This window comes from Hyla sarda, chromosome 2 (genome assembly GCF_029499605.1).
Source record: "Hyla sarda isolate aHylSar1 chromosome 2, aHylSar1.hap1, whole genome shotgun sequence".
Lineage (NCBI taxonomy): Eukaryota > Metazoa > Chordata > Amphibia > Anura > Hylidae > Hyla > Hyla sarda.
Genome location: NC_079190.1, coordinates 325,761,850 through 325,789,171, shown reverse-complemented (window position 1 = coordinate 325,789,171; position 27,322 = coordinate 325,761,850). Strand labels below are relative to the sequence as shown.

Sequence of the window (27,322 nt, the reverse complement as noted above, 5' to 3'; positions counted from 1 at the left end):
AAACACGTTGCTCACTGGATTGTTTTATGAAATCCTACATAAGGTACTGGAACCATAACTTGGTCTGTGTCTGTGAAATTTAACCTCATATCTTGGCTGCCTCCAAGAACACTCAACCAAAGGTACCAGCAGTAAGCCTGCTATTTCCTATCCTTCAATGGCCTGATGTACTCAGCTCGCCAGAGTTTCTGAATGTCTACTGAGACAAAGAAATGACCAGAGAGCAAAAACGCCTGTAGGATCTGCATTAAATATTTGTTGTGACTATTGCAACATTTTCAGGTGAGCACAATTCCCCCATATCTGTGAGTTCTCTGCACCAGTGCTTCTTTCTTTTCACTTTTTTTGGATATGCTATATTGTGGGCTACAAGAGAGACGAGTAAGGCTGGGTTCACATATATCAGGCGTCCATCATTGTTTCCCTCCGGCGTGCTCCAGAGGGAAACTGATGCTTAAACTGATCCCATTCATTTGAATGGGACAGTTCACAATCATCTGGCGTCTCAATTTTGACGTTGGATGGTTGGACAGAACGGAGGGCACCAGACAGGGGAACGCAGCTTGCTGTGTTCCCCTGTCCACTGTCCAGAAACAATGGACGCCGGATGCCATACAACTTCTCATCAGTTGTGGCATCAGTTGCGTCCAGATCTAGGCTGAGTTCACCTATGCCGGATGCCGGACATATGTGAACCCAGCCTAACCGGGCTAGATTCACATTAGCATTTTTAACCTCCTTTGCTCATCTCTGATATAGAAATGAGCAACAGAGATGGTAAAATAAGGTAACGGATCCCATTCATGTCAATGGGCTTATTTTTATCTCTGCTGTACATTGTTATTCTCCTTTGCATTGAATTTGCTTTATTTTTGAGCAGAGAAAAGACTGGCATGCAGGATTTGTTTTTCCGTCATAAATAACGGATGTAATAACGAATGTAGTAATTTAACATTGTAGTTTATGGTGACACAAGTAACTCCATTACGGGTGAAACTCGTGCAAAAATTTATTGTATTTCATTAATGCAACTTAAAAGGAAAGGAAGCATGAAGTGCTCCAAAATCTCCTGGTAGACTGATGCGTTGACCCTGGACTTAATGAGGCACAGTGGACAGCACCAGCAGATGACATGGCTCCCCAAATCATAGTAATTGGGGGGCCACTTGAGGATTTTCATGAGCTTTAACCATAATCATCACAATTATGACAAATCACAGCTTGAACTATCTTGCTTTGTATGTAATGAGTCTCTCTCATATATTAGTTTCACCTTTTAAGGTGCATTACTGAAATAAATGAACTTTGCACAATATTCTAATTTTTCAAGTTTCTCCTATATACTCATTATGTATATCCATCATTTAATTCATTTTTGCTACTAGCATGCTCAGAAAAAAAAACAAGAATGGTTATAAAAAAACTGACATTAACAGACATGAATGGATGTTTTAACAGCTAATAACGGATGTTAACGGTATCATGACAGATCTAAACAACAATAAGTTGCCACCAATTATTTTAAAGTTAGATGCCTTTGTTTTCTTCATGAAAGCTAAGTAAGGCTGCATTCACACCACATTTTTGCAATACAGTTCCTGTATACATTTTCAATGTGAAAACCGTATGGAATTGTATTGAAAACCGTATGCATGGACTCTCCATTGAAAACCGTATGCCAAAAAGATGCATCAGGTTGTGTCCGTTTTGCATCCTGTACAGTTTTGTCAGTTTTTTTTCCTGTTCCCAAAATCACAGTCTACCACGTTTTTTGGTCCGGGTAAAAAACTGTATTAAACCGTATACGTTTTTTTTTTTACATGGGAGTCAATGGGAACCCTACAGAACCATATGTACGTACGGTTCCATCCAGTTTTCACCATACGGTTTTTGGCTTTGCACAGTATTTTTTCTTGGAATTTCAATCAAACAAGTGAAACTTTATTCAAAATGGAGTGAAAAGTTAAAAACGTATAAGTTTTTCTCTCACAAAATAGATGCAACCGGACATCACTTTTCAAACCGTATACGGTTTTTAACTGTATACGGGTTGAAATTTGTACACACATTTTGATACAATTTAGTCAGGTTTTGAGTGAATCCGTTTTTAATAAAAAACCTGATACGGGAACTGTATTGCAAAAACGTGGTGTGAATGCACCCTAAGAAATACAAATTGTGTGTAGGGTTTATTTTATTACAGTCTTATTGTTTTTATTGCCCTTGGCTGAGGCAATTACAAAAATAAATAGGTGTAAGATTTTCCCTATTTTAGAAACAGTATGAATACATAGTGTACCAGGCTTTGTAATTGTGAAAGAGAGTGAAACATTTTCTCACATATATAAACATACAAAACAGCCTTGTACTTATTTCTGCATATTAGTATTAAAATGTACCGGAAAAGTAAGCAGGATTTATATGACAGTTTGGAACTAAACTTGGCTGGCTTGTATATTTATACCACATTACGCCCTGATTATGATAAATGTGAACTATAAACCTTCACATTGATTCAATAACGTAATAAAGAAATGGAATGTGGCAAAAATAAAACCCTCAGCTCCACTAGTTATTGCTTAGATAAATCAGCTGTGATATGATGTTGATATAGCATCCGAATGATGACATACAGATTTATAAAGATACCAAAATGTTAAAGAAAACACACATAAAGAACCTTTCTGTTATATGTATCATTGATATAACATTAACATCATTTCTTGTATGTAAGTGATATAAAATCATTGGGCATATATATATGTATATATATACACAGTGATCCCCCGACCTACGATGGCCCCGACATACAATAATTTCAACATGCGATGGCCTCTCAGAGGCCATCGCATGTTGAAGGCAGCATCAACATACGATGCTTTTGTATGTCAGGCCATCGCATAAACGGCTATCCGACAGCGCAGACTGCTTCAGCTGCCACTGGATAGCCGTTTACGGTGCCCCGTGTGGTCCGCTGACGATCACTTACCTGTCCTCAGGGCTCCGGCGCATCCTCTTCGGGATCCTCTGCATCGTCGGCGCTCTCCATCGACATAATCACGTCGCTGTGCACGCCGTCCCGTCATCCAATGAAAGCGGCGTGCGTAGCGATGTGATGGCTGCGATGGAGAGCGCGGATGCCGGGGAAGCAGAGGCCTTGCCGGAGCGTTGGGGACACCTCGGGGAGGCGGCGACAATGATGGACGGCGACATCCAGGGCAGCGGTGACGAGGGGTGACGGTCCGGAGTGGCGGGGACAGGTGAGTACAACTTCCTCTAACACTGGTCTACAACCTGTGGACCTCCAGATGTTGCAAAACTACAACACCCAGCATGCCCGGACAGCCAACGGCTGTCCGGGCATGCTGGGTGTTGTAGTTTTGCAACATCTGGAGGTCCGCAGGTTGTAGACCACTGTCCTATACTTTACATTGCACGGATCCCTCAACATGCAATGGTTTCAACAAACGATGGTCTGTTTGGACAGATTACCATCGTATGTTGAGGGACCACTGTATATATATAGACTTTATACTATATATATATATATATATATATATATATATATATATATTTATTTATTTATTTATACTTTATTCTTAACAGTGGAGGTTTGGAGTTCAACATTTTTTATTTCAGGAGTGTTAGGACATCTGGATGGATGTATCTCCATAAAGAACCAATGTCTGTAGATAACCTATTCATACACTAAATGCCCCCAAATTCTGCAGGGAATGTATGTTAGTAATGTTGAGGTACAAGCAGGACAAAAGATACCATCTACATGGAGTTTGTGTGTTTGCCCTATTTTAGTGTTGGTTTCCTCAGGTTAATGCGGTTTCTTTACACACAACATACTAACTGGTTCAATAATCAGTTAGCGCTGTGGAACGTGTTGGTGCTATATAAAAAAAAATAATGCTATTGAAATTACTCCATTGAATTTGGAATAGTTAAAGATGACTTTCTGGGTCTTAAAAAAAACTCAAAAAGTAAGAGTAAATAAAATGAAAAGACTTTTCTGAAACGCATATTATTAGAAAATCAGATGATTCCCCTTCTATTACAAGAAAAAGGGATTTAATCTAGCTGGATAATTGTTATGCCAGTGTGGTGTCCCAGTACCGCATTTCATACGGTACTTATTTATCTATGGGTCCCCGTAGCCAGAGTCCCTAGGACTTAGTAATATCTGTTAGTCGCCTCTATTATAGTGTATAGATTTCTAATTTATCCATAGAATAATGTATATAGTATTATTTCTGCATATAAATGGTTAATTACTTGTTTCCATGGTGTCGCAGGGCCTTCGGGTCATGTGATGCGTTCCATGCCTCATTCTGGATGCGTTCCAGGCCTCACTTTGGTATCTCTAGTCTCATTTTGGGTTTTTGCAATGTATATAGATCCTGTGATGTAAGCAATCCCATGATACCATGAAAAGTGAGTGGCAGACGTTCAGACCAATCAAAATCGCCACGCCCCCTGCCCATATAAGGGAGCGGTGGCCATCTTATCTCTCTCTTGTTCCTGAGCAAGCAATACCTGTATAGCAGTAATCGCAGTGAGTTAGGCCTGAGCCTTGCGGCAACGGCTGAATGTGTCATCCCCTAAGCACTCTGCAGTATCACCGGACCCAATATTTCCCCTAAATCCGGATGGATCTGCACATCACCCCCTAAATTCAGAGACTATAAGTTTAATGCAAGGTCCGCAACTTCTGCCAGTCGCTAAGCAACCTAAGAACTGTTATATGAGACTGTTACTACGCATTGGATATTGCAAGCACTGCAGTAAAGTTATTCAAGTTCAAGTTAAATCTGCTTGTGGACCTTCAGTCATTTCATTGCACCTATCGCTTCTGGGAAGGGCGGCGATAGGCCGGAACATAGATTCAGCATACCAGCCCTCACCCTGGCATCACGAGTGACTGGGTTAACCCCTTAAGGACTCAGGGTTTTTCCGTTTTTGCACTTTCGTTTTTTCCTCCTTACCTTTTAAAAATCATAACCCTTTCAATTTTCCACCTAAAAATCCATATTATGGCTTATTTTTTGCGTCGCCAATTCTACTTTGCAGTGACATTAGTCATTTTACCCAAAAATGCACGGCGAAACGGAAAAAAAAATCATTGTGCGACAAAATCGAAAAAAAAACGCCATTTTGTAACTTTTGGGGGCTTTCGTTTCTACACAGTGCATATTTCGGTAAAAATTACACCTTATCATTATTCTGTAGGTCCATACGGTTAAAATGATACCCTACTTATATAGGTTTGATTTTGTCGCACTTCTGGAAAAAATCATAACTACATGCAGGAAAATTTATACGTTTAAAAATGTCATCTTCTGACCCCTATAACTTTTTTATTTTTCCACGTATGGGGTGGTATGAGGACTCATTTTTTGCGCCGTGATCTGAAGTTTTTATCGGTATGATTTTTGTTTTGATCGGAATTTTTGATCACTTTTTATTCATTTTTTAATGATATAAAAAGTGACCAAAATACGCTTTTTTGGACTTTGGAATTTTTTTGCGCGTACGCCATTGACCGTACGGCTTAATTAATGATATATTTTTATAGTTCGGACATTTACGCACGCGGCAATACCACATATGTTTATTTTTTATTTTTTTTACACTGTTTTATTTTTTTTATGGGAAAAGGGGGGTGATTCAAACTTTTATTAGGGAAGGGGTTAAATGACCTTTATTAACACTTTTTTTTAACATTTTTTTTGCAGTGTTATAGGTCCCATAGGGACCTATAACACTGCACACACTGATCTCTAATGCTGATCACTGGCGTGCATTAACACGCCTGTGATCAGCATTATCGGCGCTTGACTGCTCCTGCCTGGATCTCAGGCACGGAGCAGTCATTCGTCGATCGGACACCGGGGAGGCAGGTAAGAGCCCTCCCGGTGTCCGATCAGCTGTTCGGGACGCCGCGATTTCACTGCGGCGGTCCCGAACAGCCCGACTGAGCAGCCGGGTCACTTTCACTTTCACTTTAGAAGCGGCGGTCAGCTTTGACCGCCGCTTCTAAAGGGTTAATACCGCACATCGCCGCGATCGGCGATGTGTGGTATTAGCCGCGGGTCCCGGCCGTTGATTAGCGCCGGGACCGACGCGATATGATGCGGGATCGCGGCGCGATCCCGCTTCATATCGCGGGAGCCGGCGCAGGACGTAAATATACGTCCTGCGTCGTTAAGGGGTTAATATTAACCTCTCATATACCAACCTCATACCATCCCTACCATACACCCCCCAAGGGCTACCACACCAGCATACTCTGTTCAATTACTTTACTTCCAGTAGAACGGTACAGTAAGATCCCGCAAGGGCAAACAAGAGAAGGGCATTAGACAGAGACAACATATTTTGTATCAAGTATATTGACAACAAAACAGGGCAATAGCAGCACCCCTATTCCAGCAGGAGGCACCAGGAGGGGAACCCCAGAATACATCTTGACCTATAAGAAGTACATAGGTTGATTTGCTAGATGAAGTGCTGGGCCATGGACATTGTACAGATGTCAATTAAATAAGAAAGCCAAGCACTGTTCTTGGCTATCATTGCATTGCCAAGAGAGATGAAAGAGTGGCAACATATCTATCCGAACTCCCATCGATCAGTGACTCATCCACAACACTACAGACAGGGGATAAGTATTCATTGGGGACATACATTTCATTTATTCTATCTTTAAACCCTTTAAGGAACAGGCCAATTTCCATTGTGTAGCTTTTGGAAGCTTCCATTTCAATACAGTGTACTTTTTGGTAAAAATTACGCCTTATCTTTATTCTGTAGGTCTATATGATTACAACAATACTCAATGTATATAGAGTTTATTTAATTTTACTACAAAAATGAATGTGCTTAACCCCTTCCTTCTTGGGCCATTTTTCCTTTTTGCACTTTTGTTTTTTCCTCATCATCTTCTTTTTTTTTAGCACACAAATTTTACTTTGTAATACCATTAATCATTTCACCACAAAATCTATGACAAAACCAGAAAAAAAATATTTGTGGGGCAAAATTTAAACCAAAACGCCATTTTGTAAATTTTGGGGGCTTCCGATTCTACGCAGTGCACTTTTCAGTACAAATGACCGCGTATCTTTATTCTGTAGGTCCATACATTCACGAGGATACCTAATTTATATAGGTTTTATGTTATTTTACTACTTAAGAAAAAATTATAACTACAGGCACCAAAATTAATATGTTTAAAAGGGTACTCCCTTTTTTAATTAACTGGTGCCAGAAAGTTAAACAGATTTGTAAATTACATCTATTAAAAAATCTTAATCCTTCCAGTACTTTTTAGGGGCTATATTACAGAGGAAATGCTTTTCTTTTTGGATTTCTCTTCTGTCATGACCACAGTGCTCTCTGCTGACCTCTGCTGTCCATTTTAGGAATTGTCCAGAGCAGGAGAAAAATCCAGAAAACATATGCTGCTCTGGACAGTTCCTAAAATGGACAGCAGAGGTCAGCAGAGAGCACTGTGGTCGTGACAAAAGAGAAATCCAAAAAGAAAAGCATTTCCTCTGTAGTATACAGACCCTAAAAAGTACTGGAAGAATCAAGATTTTTTAATAGAAGTAATTTACAAATCTGTTTAACCCCTTAAGGACCGGGGGTTTTCCGTTTTTGCATTTTCGTTTTTTGCTCCTTGCCTTTAAAAAATCATAACTCTTTCAATTTTGCACCTAAAAATCCATATGATTGCTTATTTTTTGCGCCACCAATTTGACTTTGTAATGACGGTCAGTCATTTTGTCCAAAAATCTAAGGTGAAACAGAAAAAAAAATCATTGTGCGACAAAATGGAAAAAAAAAAACGCCGTTTTGTAACTTTTGGGGGCTTCTGTTTTCTACGTAGTAAATTTTTCGGTGAAAATGACACCTTATCTTTATTCTGTAGGTCCATACGATTAAAATGATACCCTACTTATATAGGTTTGATTTTGTCGTACTTCTGGAAAAAATCATAACTACATGCAGGAAAATTAATACGTTTAAAATTGTCATCTTCTGACCCCTATAACTTTTTTATTTTTCCGTGTATGGGGCAGTATGAGGGCTCATTTTTTGCGCCGTGATCTGAAGTTTTTAACGGTACCATTTGTATTGATAGGACTTATTGATCATTTTTAAATGATATAAAAAGTGACCAAAAATGCACTATTTTGGACTTTGGAATTTTTTTCCGCGCACGCCATTGACCGAGCGGTTTGATGAATGATATATTTTTATAATTCAGACATTTCCGCACGCGGTGATACCATATATGTTTATTTTTATTTTTATTTACACTGTGGTTTTTTTTTATGGGAAAAGGGGGGTGATTTAAACTTTTAATAGGGGAGGGGTTAAATGATATTCATTCACTTTTTTTTTTCACTTTTTTTTGCAGTGTTATAGCTCCCATAGGGACCTATAACACTGCACACACTGATCTTTATCATTGATCACTGGTTTCTCATAAGAAACCAGTGATCGATGATTCTGCTGCTTGACTGCTCATGCTTGGATCTCAGGAACTGAGCAGTCATTCGGCGATCGGACAGTGAGGAGGCAGGTAGGGATCCTCCAGCTGTCCTGTAAGCTGTTCGGGATGCCGCAATTTCGCCACGGCTATCCCGAACAGCCCACTGAGTTAAATGGCATGGTTTCACTTTCGCTTTTAGCCGCGCGGCTCAGCTCTGAGCATGCAGCTAAAGGGTTAATAGCGTGCGGCGCCGCAATCGGCGCTGCGCGCTATTAGCGGCGGGTCCCGGCTTCACTATGACGCCAGGCCCGCCGTGATATGATGCGGGGTTACCGTGTAACCCCGCGTTATATCACTGGAGCAGGACCAAGGACTTAACGGTACGTCCTTGGTCCTTAAGAGGTTAATTTTCTGGCACCAGTTGATTTAAAAAAATAAAAATAAAAAAAAAGCTTTCCACAGGAGTACCCCTTTAAAATTGGCCTCTTCTGAACCCTATAACTTTTTTATTTTTCCGTATATATGGATGTATTCATTATTTGCACCATGATTGTTACATTATGCACTCCGGCTGCACACGCTGTCCGTGAGCCCATGGTCCTCTTATCTGCTGTAGCCCCAGTCCGTCACTCTTCGGGTGTTTTTCCTGCCTCCACCTCTGCTTCTCTGCTCCCCTAGGGCGCGCGCCGGAGATTTAAGATTTAAAGGGCCAGTACGCTCATTAGTGTAATCCACCTGTGGCTCATTTATAAGTTTCAGTTTCCTACCGGATCTTTGCTGCCTTGAGCCTGAGAGAAAGCATTCCTGTTATTGCCTTGCCGTGTATCTGATATCTTGCTTTGTGACTCGACCTTGCTCCTCTGCCGCCTGCCTACTGACCTCCTGCTATGTGTAGACTACGCTACTATGCCAAGTGCCCTGACCTTCTGCTATCCAGGCTACGAGCTGATTTATCCCTCCTGTGCCTCGCATCTCCTCAGCCACCTGTGTGGTCGAGCCGTGCCAGGGCTAGCGACCTGGGTGTCGCCTGCCGCAGCAAGTCCAGGTGAAAACCAGTGGCACCTTAGACTCCGCTCCCTAGTACGGTCTGAGTCATCTGCCACACAGGTCCAGCGGATCCACATCCACCGGGGTTCCTGTCTTCAGAAACGTGAGTGTTACAATGATCTGTAGTTTTTATCGGTACCATTTTTGTTTTCAAGGAACGTTTTATAAACATTTTTATAAGTAATAAGAGAAATAGCAGGCGGCACTCAGGAATTTATTGCCTCATATCAGGTCTTAGATAAAGAGAAGCACAAACACCAACAGTTTTACGTCTAAAAGAACGCTTTTCTTGATAGCCGCCGGGACCTGTGTCTAATGCTGGACCGATCACAGTGATGCCCGGCATTAACCCATTAGATGTCGCATCAAAAATAAAAAACATTCCTGGCAGCTCAGCTAAGCTGATCAGGACCACCACGGTAAACCCGTGGTGTCATGATCGGCTGAGAGGATAGCGGGAGGGCCCTTACCTGCTTCCTCGCTGTCTGATCGGTGCTCTGATGCTCCAGGAAGCCTCAGCAGCCTGGAGCAATTGAGCACCAATAACACTGATCAATGCTATGCTATGGCATAGCAATGATCAGTGTATGCAATCCAAGGATTGCATGTAACAGTCCCCTATGGGGACTAAAAAAATGGAGTAAAAAAAGTAAGAAAAAAAAAGGTAATAAATGTAAATTAATCCCTTTCCTAATAAAAGTTTGAATCACCCCCCTTTTCCCAAAAAATAAATAAATATGTAAAAAAAATATATAAACATATGTGGTATCGCTGCGTGAACTATAAAAATATAATGTTAATTAAACCACATAGTAAATAGCGTACACGTAAAAAAAAATAAAAAAAAATGTCATTTTGCATACCTTAAAAAAATCTATAAAAGGTGATCAAAAAGTCCCATCAAAACAAATATGGTACCGATAAAAACTACAGATAACGGCGCAAAAATTAGCCCTCACACATCCCCGTATATGGAAAAACTAAAAAGTTATAGGGGTCAGAAGAGGACAGTTTTACATGTTTTTAACAGACGTAAAACAAAATCAAACCTATATAAGTTGGGTCTCATTTTAATCATATGTACCTACAGAATAAAGATAAGTCATTTATAACGAAAAGTGCACTGTGTGGAAACAGAAGCCGCTAAATATTACGGCTTCAATTTTGACCCACAAATAATGGTTTTTTTTTGTTTTGCCGTAGATTTTGTGGTGAAATGACTGATTTCATTACAAAGTAAAATTGGTAGCGCATAAAACAAGCCCTCATATAGGTCTGTTGGTGGAAAACTGATTTTTAGAAGGTGAGAAAGAAAAAACAAAAGTGCAAAAATGGAAAAACCCTGAGTCCTGACCATGTCAAACACTATATACCAATACTGCCAGCTTAAAAGGGGTACTCCAATGGAATTTTTTTTTTAATAAACTAGTGCCAGAAAGTTAAACATATTTGGAAATTACTTCTATTTAAAAATCTTAACGCATCCAGTACTTATCAGCTACTGTATGTTCCAGTGAAAAACGTGTTCTTTTTTCAAAATTTTTGCAATGTTAAGTAACATACAACATCAACAAGGTAAAACAGAGATACAACAACCTCCAGAGGCCTTAGGGATCAACAACATAATATATACAGGGGTACAAAGTAGGATCAAATATTTACCAACAATAGATAAAAACTACAACTGAGACCCCGCTGGAGGAGGACCCAACACAGACAAACAGGAACAATCACACCACACACTCACACATCCCGGCAACCCCAACCCCCCCCAACCTGCCTCCCCCCCCCCCACATAAAACATCACCGTATCATAGCAGACCTATTGGGACAATCTGACCGGAGGGTCAGCTCAAACATGTAAAAGCCAGGGGGTCCACACCATATCAAATTTCTTAGGGCACTTGCGACTCACATACAATGCCTGGTATAGCGGGACACATTTATTAACTAGACCAAGGCAACGGGACAGAGAAGGAGGGGAGGTATCCTTCAAGGTCATCACCACCACCTTCAGAGCACAGAAGAGAAGGAAGCGGATCAGTAGACGTCTAAGCGAACCAGAAACAACCCCATTAATAACTCCAAACAGGCACACCACAGGTGTGAGTAGAAAAGGGAATTCCAAGTTGTCAACTTAAAACCCCATCACTTCCCTCCAGAATGAGGCGATAAGAGGACAATCCCAAACAGCATGCAAAAAGGTCCAGGGGCCTGAGGCCCGTGAGCGTGAAACTGTGCAGTCGTCCAGGTGAAGAGCTCCTGCCGCTCCAGCTCTGCTTGGTCTAGGGGTGTCGGGATGTTGGAACCTGCTGTTGTTCCTTTGAAATAAATCATCACAAGCAAGATTTCCAGGTGTGTGCTCCGCTTTTTCTGCTCTTTTTCTGTTGAAGTTTGCATTATCTCGCTGTACGTGAGCACCACACAGTACCTTGCTTTATATATCATACCCCCCCCCCACTGCTACAGAGACATTTCTTTGGCTTGTTACATTCATTTCTCCCGCTTGCAGTGCCCAGTTGATGCCTCTCTGTTGTTCATAGCATGCAAAAAGGTACCTATCTCCGAAGAGCACGAAAGCAAAGATCAGATGGGGAGACCCCTATACACTTCAATATGGCAGGGGTATTATACAGCCTAAGTACAAATCTAGATTGGATCCACATATCTCTTCTACTAACCACGGTAGAATAATAAGTACCTTCGACCTCCTTCCACTGAGATTCAGACAGGTCCATCCACCCACTTACGAAATTATCCTTAGAAAGGACTAGGCCCCAACGACTGGGGAAGAGCATAAGACTGAGTAAGGGGTTTAGAAAGATCAGTGGTGCCCAGAAGAAGTTCAACTTCAGAAAACGTAGGAGTAAACGTCAGGGAGCCAAACTGCACCTAAACCGCATGCCTAAGCTGAAGATACCTATAAAAGGCATTTCCAGGGATGCCATAACGTTCCTTCATGTCTGGAAAGAATAAAAAGACCTGATTCTCCCCAAACAAGTGGATCACAAATTTGACTCAGTGAGTTCCCCAAAAGCCAGCTTCCTGTAACCCATATGGGTGAGAAAAATACACATACCCCCACAAGGGTGCCTTTTTTTTTATTTATTTATTTATTTCCTTTCTGTCTGACCACAGTGCTCTGAGCTGACACCTCTGTCCATTTCAGGAACTGTGCAGAGTAGGAGCAAATCCCCATAACAAACCTCTCCTACTCTGGACAGTTCCTGACATGGACAGAGATGTCAGCAGAGAGCACTGTGGTCAGACAGAAAGGAAATTCAAGAGTAAAATAACTTGCTGTGGAGTATACAGTGGCTGAAGGACTTAAAGGATTAAGATCTTTAAATAGAAGTAATTTACAAATCTGTTTAACTTTCTGGCACCAGCTAATTAAAAAAACAAAAGTTTTCCAGGGGAGTACCCCTTTAAAAGATGCTATTTGGACCTATATACCAGTTTAAAGAAATCTTCCAAGATACATCCCAATAGCTTAGTGGCTAAGTTGTAGAAGGAATGCTATACTTTTGAATGTAATCTGAACACATAAGTAAAGAATTATAACCCTAAATGCAGCAAATCAATAACCTGACACAGCAACTATCATTAATTGAAGACCAGTAAAGATTATCCGTCAGCCAAGGCGAACAGTTAAACGCTGGAACGTAAATATAACTATATCAGCTAAGCTTTGATTTATTCTCTTATGTCAATACATTTAATCTAACTGCAGTATTACTTCACCAATTTACTGCATTAAATCATGACATCATGATAAGTAGAAGGTTGTATAGTACAGTCTATAGTAGTGGACCAGTTTACTACGAATACCACCTCTGCCATTATAATATACTATAATTATTGACAGCTTCATGACAGCATCAAATGTGCTGACAACGCTAATACAGACATATCTGAGTATATAGCATCACATACAATATACGGACAAAAGTATTGGAATACCTATACAGGGCATCCTATTCCAAGTACATAGGCAAGAATAGGAAGTTGTCCCCTTTTCAATTGTATCAGCCTCCATTCTTCTGGGAAGACTTTCTATAAAATTATAAAGGTGTCTGTGGGAACGTTTGCCCATAAATGTGCAGTCAGGCACTGATATAGGTCCAGAGGGCTTGGCTCTTACTATCCATTCTAGTTCATCCCAAAGGTTTTTAATGGGGGTATTTAAAAGTATACCTCCAGAGTTGCTCTCCCACCCATTCTGCACAGATCGGTGTGGAGAGACTCAGCTCCTGGCTGAGTGGTTGCATTGCCAAGGCAACTGTATGACACCCAGTGAGTTCCATGCATGAATCCTATAATTAGGAAAGGGCTTGTGGATGGAACTTGCTGAGCGCTGAACGATTGCCTTGTCAAACTGACCACCCAGCATGGGCATGACTGTGTGGGCCAATCAAGCTTTTCCATACCAAGCCGAACTCCCCATGTCTTTCTGGACCTTGCTTTTCACACTGGGGCACAGTCATTCTGAAATGGAAAAGGGCCTTCCCCAAACTGTTCCCACAAAGCTAAAAGCCTACAATAGTCCAAAATCTCTTGGTAAGCTTGAAGCTTGATTTCCATTCACTAAAACTAAGGTAGCTAGGCCCAACCCGGAAAAACAACCCCATAGCATTATCTCTTTTTCACCAAACTGTACAGTTGGCATAACATGGTCAGAAAATTAACATTATTTTCTCATTTACCAAACAGACTTATCCATCAGACTGCCACATACAGAAGTGTGATTCACCACTCTTCATCGAACTTTAAAGGGGTACTCCGGTGGAAAACATTGCTAACATGACTATAAACTGCTTCATCTCCAGAGTCATAAACACATTAAGGTAATAAGTTGTATACAAAAAAAAAACATGTACCTGTTTCATGTGTGGTGTCCTAGTGCAGCAATTCTAGCTGCTTTCCATTAGAACCAAAGGATAAATTGGCCAGCACTATTGATCCAAACTATTGTAAAAACCTGGCCTAGTTTGGATCAATAGTGCTGGCCAATTTATCCTTTGGTTGTATTTCACATACGGGGGGAGTGGCTACCTCCATGTTGGCTCCTGCACCCCACCCACCTCTATTAGGTGTATATAAGGTGCCTTGGATGTTTCAGCCCCTGCATGCCTGCTGTATTGTTCACACAGAGGCATATACACAGTGTAGGGTCCGTCCCAGAATGAGGTGGGACGGTCCACGCTATTTGGCGCCAAATTTACAAGCTAAGTACCTCATATTTTCATAGTTTCATATCTTCATTTATTGCATTACAGCTGTATAGCTTTTCATGTTCTATCTATATACTCATGTTTCATCTATATACTCATGTTTCATTTATATCTTTGTGCTAGCAGTGTGCTGCTGTATTCTCCTGTTGCTTTCCATTAGAGTTACCAGGAAACTGAGTTGCTACAAGTTTACAGGGAAAAGGGAAATTTACTAAATTAAAGGGGTACTGCAGTAGAAAAAATATTTTCAAATCCACTGGTGTCAGAAAGATAAACAGATTTGTAAATTACTTCTATTAAAAAATCTTAATCCTTCCAGTAATTACCACTGCTGTATGCTACAGAGAGAGTTGTGTAGTTCTTTCCAGTCTGACCATGGTGCTCTCCACTGACACCTCTGTTCATGTCAGGAACTGTCCAGAGCAGGGTAGGTTCACTATGGGGATTTGCTTCTAATCTGGTCAGATGAGACTGAAAATAACTATACATTTAGACATGTTATCCCCTATCCAGAGGATAGGGCATAAGATGTCTGATTGTGGGGTCCCGCGGCTGGGAACCCCTGCGATCTCTCCTGCAGCCCCCCCTGTCATCTGCTGCACGGAGCGAACTTTGCTCCATGCCTGATGACGGGAGATACAGGGGCCGGAGTACTGTGATGTCATGGCCCTGTCCCCTCGTGAGGTCACACCCTGCTCCCTCAATGCAAGTCTATGGGAGGGGGTGTGACGGCCATCACGGCCATTCCCATAGACTTGTAATGAGTGGGAGGGGCCATGACGTCACAATACTTCGGCCCCTGTATCACCCGTAATCAGGCATGGAGCAAAGTTTGCTTTGTGCAGCATATGACACAGGATGTTGCAGGAGAGATCACGGGGATTCCCAGCAGCGGGACCCCCACAATCAGACATCTTATCCCCTATACTCTGGATAGGGGATAAGATGTCTAGGAGCGGAGCACCTCTTTAAAGGGGTACTGCAGTGGAAAACAAATGTTTTCAAATCAACTGGTGCCAGAAAGTTATATAAATTTGTAAATTACCTCTATATAAAAATCTTAATCCTTCCAGTACTTATCAGCTGCTGTATGCTAAAGAGAAAGTTATATAGTTATTTTCAGTTTGATCTGACCAGATTAGAAGCAAATCCCCATAGTGAACCTATCCTGCTCTGGACAGTTCCTGACATGAACAGAAGTGTCAGTGGAGAGCACCGTGGTCAGACTGGAAAGAACTACACAACTCTCTCTGTAGCATACAACAGTGGTAATTACTGGAAGGATTAAGATTTTTTAATAGAAGTATTTTACAATTCTGTTTAACTTTCTGACACCGGTGGATTTGAAAATATTTTTTCTACTGCAGTACCCCTTTAATTTTGTAAATTTCCCTTTTCCCTGTAAACTTGTAGAAACTCAGCTACCTGGTAACTAGATAGCAGCTGGAATTGCTGCACTAGGAATCACACATGAAACAGGTGCATGTTTTTTTTTGTATGCCATCTTATTACTTTATTTTGTTTATGACTCTTGAGATGAAGCAATTTATAGTCATTTTTGCTTTATTTTGTATCTATGGCTGACTTTATTGGCTGTAGCAGTGCATGTTTAGCCTAAAAAATGCAATCTTTCTATTGGTTACAGCTGCAAGTCAAGGGGGAACTGCCATATCCATTTGGCGTTTTTCAGTTTGGCGTTTTTTTTAAATCCTTTTGGCGTTTATCTGCTATTTTGGGCTCCTTTTCAGTTTTTCAAAAATGACCTCTTGTTGAGACTTTGGGGGTTTTTCGGGAAAATCTTGGCGTTTTCCTCCCATAGAAGTCTATGGGAGTGAAAAAACGACAAGAAAAACACCATGTGGGTTTTAACTTTGGTCATGCTGAGAGTTGTAGTTTAGCAACAGCTGGAGTCTCCCTGTCTAGGAGGACACTGGCAGAAGGGTCTGTTCACATTATACAAAATGTACAATGCAAACAGAACCTCACACCATTACCAGCCTGGCTCCCCTCTGTAGCTCCGCCCCTAATGACGTCATCACTAGGGGCAGAGCTACACGGACCCAGCCGGGATTGCAGGGATGTAAGGGGACTTCTTCGTCTTCTGTATACACTATATACAGCAGGGGACCAGAAAAGTGCAGCGTGCTGCCCGCTTCTATAGCGTATACGAGAGGATTGCAGCAGGTGTCAGAAGTGACACCCTCTGCTATCTGTCTATTAGTACAGGTACTACTACTCTCATCATGGAACAGTCTGTTCCATGCTGGGAGTAGAAGTACTACCTAAAAATATTTTAAAATAAAGTAAAAAAACACACATTTTATTAAATACATTATATTATTTTTATAATTAAATGGCCCCTTTCTAAATATTTTATATTGCCGGCTAGATTTTTAGTTCTCTGCCCACACACATAAATTGATCCATGTTTACAAATTTTGTTCTTAAAAATATACATTTCATTAAATACAATTTTTTCCATCACTACTGTATCTTTTTTTTACATTTTTTTTTAATGGTACCCTACGAAATGTAACATAAAAAGGTATCTTCATCACTTTTTTGGGATCGATAAAGTCCAAAAAAAGAATAAACACCGCCTGCAAAAACACCAAAGATAAAACCCACATGGCATTTTTCTTGTCATACCGCTGCAGTTGTCATTTAAGGGGTTAAGGACATTTTTGAAAACCAACCCCTGAGCCCAAGAGAGCAGAAAAACGCCCAAAGGATTTTAAAAAATGCCAGTGGATCTAGCATTTTGCAGTTCACTATTGACTTGCAGCTAACATCTGGCAGGGGTTTTTTTTTCAGAGAAAAGGGCATTTTTTATCTGCGTTTTTGCATGAAAAACCTCAGTGGAATTCTAGCCAAAGCCTGACCAAAATACTATGTATGAACCCATCCTAAGTTTATACTATGCATATTAGACAGTATTAGTAAATGTGACATTGTGCTTGATTCTAGGCAGCTTCTTTGTGTAAACCGCTCCGCTGTATTATTATCTATACACAATGAGTAACGCCCTGTATGCATAGCAAATATAATAGATCTGCCAATAATGTATTGTTTCCACATCTTAGTTTTATGAAACAACAAACCAGTTTATTATGGTGCATAAAGCTAGAGGCAAATTATTGCTGATATCTGTATGGATTAGTTTCATTTTCCAGTACACCACAGTATATAAAAATGCTGGACGTCACAAGCAATTGCATTTACTTTAATATGAGAACATTATGGTGCTGATGTTGGTTGGATCTACCGTGAAATTATTAGTCACCGCTGTATAATCCATAAAAATGCTTCTCCATAAAGCCAAAAAATCTCATTATGTTGTTTTTATTCATGACCAATACATCATAAGTGTTCTTTAGTCTAAGTGCAATAGACAAAGTGGATTCAAATCTTAGTGTCCAGGAAAATCTCAATATCCTCGAATGAATTGTTTTTATATAGGGGGGATTTATAGCCTAAGGCAAAGTTCACACTGCATTAAATTTCCCAATGTATTTTATCAAAAATTGGCAGGTTTTATACACAATATGCGAGAAAAAAGAAAAAAAAAAAGCCAAAAATGCTAAAATGCACGCATATAGCAAAATACATCGGGATTTTACACAGTCAGTGTGAACTTTAAAGTAAGTATTTGGTTCAGTATGTACAAATCTTTTCATTTTGTTGTTTTTCCTCTGTAGGTTCATCTCTGGATTTTGGCTTAGTATAGGTCAGTCTATCAAACTGACAAATAAATAAACTTAGTATGAATCTGTCTATCTGTTAGATAGATAGATATCCATTTCATAGAAACATAGTACTTAGGCTACTTTGTTACCACTGCTACACGGTAGTGTGACGGCCATCGGGGAAAATAGCGGTAGAAAAAATACAGTTTGCACCGTCTTTTTCTCCCGCTACTCCCACTGTAAAACAGCGGAGCCCGACGCACCCCATTGACTATAATGGGCTCCATCGGACCCACTGTTGCCCGTTGCGCCCTGTCAAAATGATAACTGTCAAACTCCCAAAAACTAAAAATAAAGAGTTGGTACACTGTTGACTACACTGTTTTTACAGATTTTGAGGTGGTGTATGTGAAATAAATGTATCAAAAGTCGCATGGACTTAAAGGTGTACTCCGCTCCCAGACATCTTATCCTTTGGATAGGGGATAAGATGTCTGATCGTGGGGGTCCCACCGCTGAGGACCTCTGCGATCTCCATATGGCACCCAGCGTTCCTTTGGAGCGTCGGTTGAAGCACCGGAGGCTCGTAACGTCATGGCCATGCCCCCTCAATGCAAGTCTACGAAGTTCATTTTGTGCACCGGATGTCTGGGATGCTGCAGCAAAGATCGTGGAGCTCCCCAGTGTTGGGACTCCCACAATCAGACATCTTATCCCCTATGCTTTGGATAGGGTATAAGATGTCTAGGGGCGGAGTACCCCTTTAAATTTGGCACACGTACACCACAGGTAAAAAATCACTTCAGCACACCACATTAGAAAATGTGAGGAGCTAATGTAAGAGGATAGTCTGATTGGCCTTCCAATGAAGCTGGTTAGAGAAGTTTCAGTGCTTTCAGATATTACAAACTGGCAAAGTGATAGCACAGGATATCCCTTTAAAGGGGTACTCCGATGGAAAACAAATTTTATTAAATCAACTGGTGCCACAAAGTTAAACAGATTTGTAAATTACATCTATTTAAACATTTTAATCCTTTCAGTACTTATCAGCTGCTGTATACTACACAGGATGTCTTATTTCTTTCCGGAGTTCTTTTCTGTCTGACCACAGTGCTCTCTGCTGACACCTCTGTCCGTATCAGGAACTTTCCAGAGCAGGAAAAAGTTTGCTATGGGGATTTTCTCCTGCTCTGGCAGTTCCTGACACAGACAGAGGTGTCAGCAGAGAGCACTGTGTTTACACTGAAAAGAATTCCAGAAAGAAATACAACTTTCTCTGGAGCATACAGCAGCTGATAAGTACTGGAAGGATTAAGATTTTTAAATAGAAGTCATTTACAAATATGTTTAACTTTCTGGCACCAGTTGTTAAAAAAAAATAATATTCCACTGGAGTACCCCTTTAAGTGCTGCAGAGGCTTTGTCACATTCCACAACATGTGAGCAAGTCAGCACCATATGTTACACCAACTGGCATTACTTATTTCATCTACATTAAGCAACACCAGCTGCATTAACAAAATTATGTGTAAATATATATCTGGGCACTGTGTGTGTTACAACATGCTTCCCGGAATCTAATATAATTGAAAGAGAATGGCAATAGGTTACTAATTTAATAAGGACATATGATGTTAGGAAGGAAATGCTTTTGTATGCCTTTTTGGTAAACATGTTTGACTTGTGATAGTGTAGACTTATCACACGTCATTACAGTAGGGATCAAAAGTTTGGGCACCCCAGGTAAAAATTTTATTAATGTGCATAAAGAAGCCAAGGAAAGATGGAAAAATCTCCAAAAGGTATCAGATTACAGATTAGACATTCTTACAATATGTCAACAAAAATTAGATTTAACCTCTATCATTTACACTTTCAAAATAACAGAAAACAAAAAAAAATGGCATCTTCAAAAGTTTGGGCACCCTGCAGAGTTAATATCTTGTACTGCCCCCTTTGGCAAGTATCACAGCTTGTAAACGCTTTTTGTAGCCAGCAAAGAGTCTTTCAATTCTTGTTTGAGGTATCTTTGCCCATTCTTCCTTACAAAAGTCTTCCAGTTCTTCTGGGCTGTCTGTCACGCACTGCTCTTTTAAGGTCTATCCATAGATTTTCAATTATGTTGAGGTCAGGAGATTGTGAAGGCCATGGCAAAACCTTCAGTTTATGCCTCTTGATGTAATCCCCCATGGATTTCAAGGTGTGTTTAGGATCATTATCCATTTGTAGAAGCCATCCTCTCTTTAACTTCCGTTTTTTCACAGATGGCATCAAGTTAGCATCCAAAATTTGCTGAAATTTTATTGAATCCATTATTCCTTCTACTCGTGAGATGTTCCCTGTGCCACTGGCTGCAATACAACCCCAAAGCATGATTGATCCACCCCCATGCTTAACAGTTGGACAGAGGTTCTTTTCATTAAATTCTGTTCCCATTCTTCTCCAAATGTACCTTTGCTCATTCTGGCCAAAAAGTTCAATTTTAACCTCATCGGTCCACAGAACTGTTTCCAAAATGCATCAGGCTTGTCTATATGTTCATTTGCAAAGTTCAAAAGCTGATTTTTGTGGTGAGGATGTAAAAGATGTTTTCTTCTGATGACTCTTCCATGAAGACCATATTTGTACAAGTATCTCTTTGTAGTGGAATAGTGTACCACAACTCCAGTGTCTGCCAGATCTTTCTGGAGGGATTGTGCAGTCAAACGTGGGTTTTGAATTTTTTTTCTCACAATCCTGCGAGCTGTTCTGTCTGATATTTTTCTTGGTCTTCCAGATCTTGCTTTAATTTCCACTGTTCCTGATGACTGCCATTTCTTAATTACATTCCGAACAGAGGATATTGACATCTGAAAACTTTTTGCTATCTTCTTATAGCCTTCTCCAACTTTGTAAGCGTCAACTATTTCAGTTTCAGATTTCTAGACAACTGCTTAGAAGAACCCATGGTGCTGATTGTTGGGGCAAGGTCAGATGAGTCTGGGCATTTAAAACCTTTGATATTGACATCCCCTGGTCTTCCCAGATGATGATTGAGAACAATCCATGACACTGGCAGATATCAGCTTTGCAAAGGGGGCAGTGCATGCTATAAACTTTGCAGGGTGCCCAAACTTTTGCAGACGCCATTTTTTGGTTTTCTGTTATTTTGAAAGTGTAAATGATGGAAGTAAAATCTAACTTTTGTTGATATAAGAATGTCTAATCTGTAATTTGATGCCTTTTGGAGATTTTTCCATCTTTCCTTGGCTTCTTTATGCACATTAATACAAATTTTTACCTGGGGTGCCCACACTTTTGATCCCCACTGTAATTAGTAATTACTGCAAAGTAAAAAAAATTATAATTTCATTCAGAGACATCAAAAGTCGCACACTTTTTGCGCCATAGAGCACATGCAACTAAATTTGTGACATTTGTAGAGCAAAACAGTCCTAAATTTCTTCAGTAACCCCCCTCTCTAATACTTATGTCAATGCAACATTTTAGTTTCTCATTTTTAACTCGTAACTTTAAAGTGTACCTGTCAGATTACAAAAAAAAACTGTTATATGTTGCTCAGTATCTCATCCTGATCATGTACATGTAATCTGTATGTGTCTATGACCAATATTTCTCTTACAATTCACTTTATTTACTTGGAGTGATTGCAAAGTGAAAGTTCTTTACAGCAGGGGGGCAGGTCCTCACTATGATGACAACTTCCCCCCTCCCTGCTCTGGGAGCGGTAACCCTTTCCTTTCTGGTTTTATGCTATACACACAAACACACACACACACATACACACTCTGTGCCTACGGCTTTTGCAAAACTACAGCTCCCAGGATGCCCACACATCCTTTTGATTTGTAGTTTTGCAACAGCTGGAGGCATATGATTGTAGACCCTCTGTATCACTTACACACACTTCATATATTCACTGATATACACACATACATATATATATTTCCACACACACACACATATGCAGGGACACTTACTTTTTAACCCCTTAAGGACCTATGACGTATGCGTACGTCATGAGTCCCGGTCCTGCGATATAACGCGCAGCACTGATTGCGGCTAAAAACTAAAGTAAAATGTGCCGGTTAGCTCAGGGATCTGTTCGGGATCGCCGCGGTATAATCGCATCATCCCGAACAGCTGTAGCACAGGAGGAGGTCTTCTTACCTTCTCCTGTGCTGTCCGATCGCCGAATGAATGCTTCAAGCCTGAGATCCAGGCTTGAGCATTCAATCGCCGAAAACCCTGATTGATCCATTCCTATGGAGATGGATCAATCAGTGTAAAAAATCAGTTAATGCAATGTTATAGCCCCCTATAGGAGCTATAATATTGCATAAGAAAAGTGTAAAAAAATCATTAACCCTTTCAATTATCCCTTCCCCTAATAAAAGTTTGAATCACCCGGCATTTCCAAAAATAAAAAAAACATTATGTAAATAATAATAAAAATAAACATATGTGGTATCGCCGTGTGTGTAAATGTCCGAATTATAAAAATATACCACTTTTTAAACCGCTCGTTCAATGGCGTACGCGCAAAAAAATTCCAAAGTCCAAAATAGCGCATTTTTGATCACTTTTTATACCACAAAAAAGTGAATAAAAAGTGATCAAAAAGTCTGATCAGAACAAAAATGGTACCGCTAAAAACTTCAGATGACGGCGCAAAAAATGAGTCCTCAAAGCGCCCTGAACACAAAAAAATAAAAAAGTTATAGGGGTCAAAAGATTACCATTTTAAACGTATAAATTTTCCTGCATGTATTCATGATTTTTTTCGGAATTGATACAAATTCAAACCTATACAAGTAGGGTATCATTTTAACCGTATGGACCTACAGAATAAAGATAAGGTATCATTTTTGACAAAAAATGTACTGCGTAAAAACCGAAGCCCCCAAAACTTACAAAATAGTGTTTTTTCATCAATTTTGTCGCACATTGATTTTTTTTCCCGTTTCACTGTAGATTTTTGGGTAAAATGACTAGTGTCATTACAAAGTAGAATTAGTGACGCAAAAATTAAGCCATTATATAATTTTAGGTGAAAATTTTTAAGAGTTATGATTTTTTAAAGTTAAGGAGGAAAAATTGAAAATGAAAAAACGGAAAAAGTCCGGGTCCTTAAGGGGTTAAGGACCCAGGGCGTATGGGTACACCCTGGCTCCTTGGTACTTAAGGACCCAGGGTGTACCTGTACGCCCGTGGGAATTTCGTTCCCTGCCACACGCCAGGCGGGACCAGACCGGGATGCCTGCTGAAATAATTCAGCAGGCACCCCATGCAAACCCCTGGTGGGGGCCTGAGACCCCCCCCCCCATGTCGGCAATCAGCGATTCCAGGTCAATCGGGTCTCTGGTGACCCCGTGACCCGGAAAAAAAAGGGTGAATGGGGCTGCCCAAGACAGCCCCATTCACCCTTACCCAGCAGGAGTGACGTGGCATGGGTGCCATCTCAGAAACACGTGATTGATCAGTCGAACGAGAGACCAATCTCTGCCCTGCTGGGCGGTGATCGGGGCGGCAATAAGGGCCAGCGGGGGTCTCCTATCTCTCCCTGGCCTGGCAGGGCTCCCCTCAGTAGCGGCGGCAGCGGCAGTCCCATCAGGAGTCCCATCAGGAGTGGTGGCAGCAGCTGCGGAGGTTGGTGGCAGGATACAGCAGGAGGTGAGCCTTGTTCACCTCCTGATGTTGCTTTACAACAACTCTCAGCATGTACAGCAAAAGGGCATGCTGGGAGTTGTAGTTTTGCAACAGCTGGAATTCCAACTACAACTCCCAGCATGTCCTTTGGTAGTCTGTGCATGCTGGAGGTTGTAGTTAGGCAACAGCTGGAGGCACATTTTTTCAATTTTTTTCTATGTGCATCCAGCTGTTGCATAACTACAACTCCCAGCATGCACAGACTACCAAAGGGCATGCTGGGAGTTGTAGCAGTGTGCCTCCAGCTGTTGCAAAACTACAACTCTCAGCATGCCCTTCGACTGTCAATGCATCTTGAGTGAGTTTTGCAATAGTTGGAGATACATTGGTTGTGAAACAGAGATTGTGTCCTAACTCAGTGTTTCACAACCAGTGTGCCTCCAGCAGTTGCAAAAGTACAACTCCCAGCATGCACTGAGAGACTGTACATGCTGAGAGTTCTAGTTTTTCAACAGCTGGAGGCACACTGGTTGTGAAACACTGAGTTAAGTAACAAACTCTCAGTGTTGTGCAACCAATGTGCCTCCAGCTGTTGCATAACTACAACTCCCAGCATGTATGGTCTGTCAGTGCATGCTGGGAGTTGTAGTTTTGCAACAGCTGGAGGTTTCCCCCCATGTGAATGTACAGGGTACATTCACATGGGCGGGGGTTTACAGATAGTTTTCTGCTACAAGTTTGAGATGCGGCAAATTTTCCACCACAGCTCAAACTCCCAGCGGGAAACTCACTATAAACCCCTACCCATGTGAATGTAGCCTAAAAACACTACACTACACTACACAAAATAAAAAGTAAAACACTACATATACCCTTACACAGTCCCCCACCCCCAAATAAAAAATAAAAAAAATGTCTTGTGCGGCACTGTCTCAAAAACGGAGCCTCCAGCTGTTGAAAAACAACAACTCCCAGTATTGCCGGACAGCCCCTGACTGTCCAGGCATGCTGGGAGTGTTGCAAAAGCTGGAGACACCCTGTTTGGGAAACACTGCTGTAGCCAAATGTGACTTTTCTGAGCATTGTAGTGCGCCCGCAGTATACTTGACATCCACACATGGGGCATTTCCATACTCAGAAGAGATGGGGTAACAAATTTTGGGGGTAATTTTCTCCTAATACCCCTTGTGAAAAAGAAAAATTTGGGGGAAAACCAGCATTTTAGTGAAAAAAAAATTCAGTTACACATCCAACTTTAACGAAAAGTGAGCTCACTGTACCCCTTGTTACGTTCCTTGAGGGGTGTAGCTTCCAAAATAGTATGCCATGTTGTGTTTTTTTGCTGTTCTGGCACCATAGGGGCTTCCTAAATGCGACATGCCCCCCAAAAACCATTTCAGAAAAACTCACTCTCCAAAATCCCATTGTTGCTCCTTCCCTTCTGAGCCCTCTACTGCACCTGCCAAACACTTTACATATACATATGAGGTATTTCCTTACTCAAGAGAAAAAGGGTTACAAATTTTGGGGGTAATTTTCTCCTTTTACCCCTTGTAAAATTTCAAAAACTGGGTCTACAAGAACATGCAAGTGTGAAACGAAGATTTTGAATTATCTCCTTCACTTTGCTGCTATTCCTATGAAACACCTAAAGGGTTAACACACTTTCTGAACATAATTTTGTATACTTTGAGGGGTGCAGTTTTTATAATGGAGTCATTTATGGGGTATTTCTAATATGAAGGCTCTTCAAATCCACTTCAAAACTGAACTGGTCCCTGAAAAATTCAGATTTTGAAAATTTTGTGAAAAATTGGAAAATTGCTGCTGAACTTTAAAGCCCTCTGATGTCTTCCAAAAGTAAAAACATGTCAACTTCATGATGCAACTATAAAGTAGACATATTGTGTATGTGAATCAATATATAATTTATTTGTTACGTCTATTTTCTTTATAAGCAGAGAGTTTCAAATTAAAAAAAATGCGAAATTTTAAATTTTTTCATCAAATTTTGGAATTTTTCACCAAGAAATGATGCAAGTATCAACAAAAATTCTATATCTGACAGTGCCCATTTAACTTCTAAAATTCTATTTTCACAGGTACTAGGTGCACAAGACCTTAACATAACGACATGACATGCATGGGAAGTGTTCTGGCTGGGGTGGGAGGAGTTTTTTTTCTTCTCCTCCCCCCCCTCCGGCCTGCTGTCCGAGGTTGCCAGGAGATGCTGAGATACACAGATCAGCTGATGCATGTGCGTCATGAATGGGCAGTGTATTTCAAGGGCTAGGAGATGGCGGAATAATGTGTTAGACAAGAGGAAGCGCATTTAGCGCGAAACAAGTGTTACTTACATTTTGTGAACACACCAGCATGAACTCATCTTTTTGGAATAACGTGTCACAGCAGAATAAGGTAAGTGCCGTCTGTTTATTTCTTTTATAGTAAAATGAAAGTTGTCCTGAGCCCTGCTGCAATTGTAAGTTTAAAAAAAGTAAAATGAGCAGCAGCAATTCCTGCGCAGCTGTCATATCTCTTTTTCATACAAATTTTACAAAATGTTCACACTGTGCTTGAAATCATAACAAGGACTCAAAAAAATGGACACAAGTGGATCTTTGGCATCAAACCTCAAGATTTCTTTTTTTTTTTTTTGCAACATCTTCCACCACCACCAAACAATACTGCCACCAAGACCGAACCATCCCACACAATATTTCCTGACCACTGCTGGTGGATATCCGTACCACCATCCTCAGCAGTACTCCAGCAGTGGGCCAAGCCCACTATCCCCTTCCACAAGTTTTTTTGATCCCTCCCAATCCATATACACCTGTTCAGTCTGGGTGGCTTATTTTGTATATAGTTTTTTGAGTTAGGTAGGTGGGTGGTTTGCATAGTTGGGGCTTGGGTAAGAGGATGTGTGGGCCAGTTGGGGTTTGGGCAAGAGGGTGGATGGGTGGTTGATTTAATGTGTAATAAATAAATGTTATTTAATTTGCAAATCAAAACTTGTTGTCTGATTTATTATGTTATGTAGTATCTGAAGTTCCTAGGGAACTTGTCACCAGTTCAATGCTTCCCAAACCTAGGACAGCATAACAACAATGCAGGGATCAAAATTAAAGGCCATCCACAGGATAGGGGATAAGTGTTTGATTGCGGGGGGCCCGAACGCCCCCCTCAATCTC

General features: G+C 40.8%; 1 protein-coding gene across 4 annotated transcripts in view; it reads right to left on the bottom strand.

The window, feature by feature from the left end:
- The window catches only part of PROK1 (prokineticin 1), a 54,205-nt gene that overhangs the window by 11,485 nt on the left and 15,398 nt on the right, over positions 1-27,322 (bottom strand). Inside the window, exon 1 of one of the 4 annotated variants that reach the window (XM_056557932.1) lies at positions 22,003-22,140. The exons of the other annotated variants lie outside the window; for them this stretch is intronic. The gene's annotated coding sequence lies outside the window, so the exon portion shown is untranslated. Of the gene's footprint in view, positions 1-22,002; positions 22,141-27,322 lie in introns of those variants that run through there. 4 annotated transcript variants of the gene reach the window in all.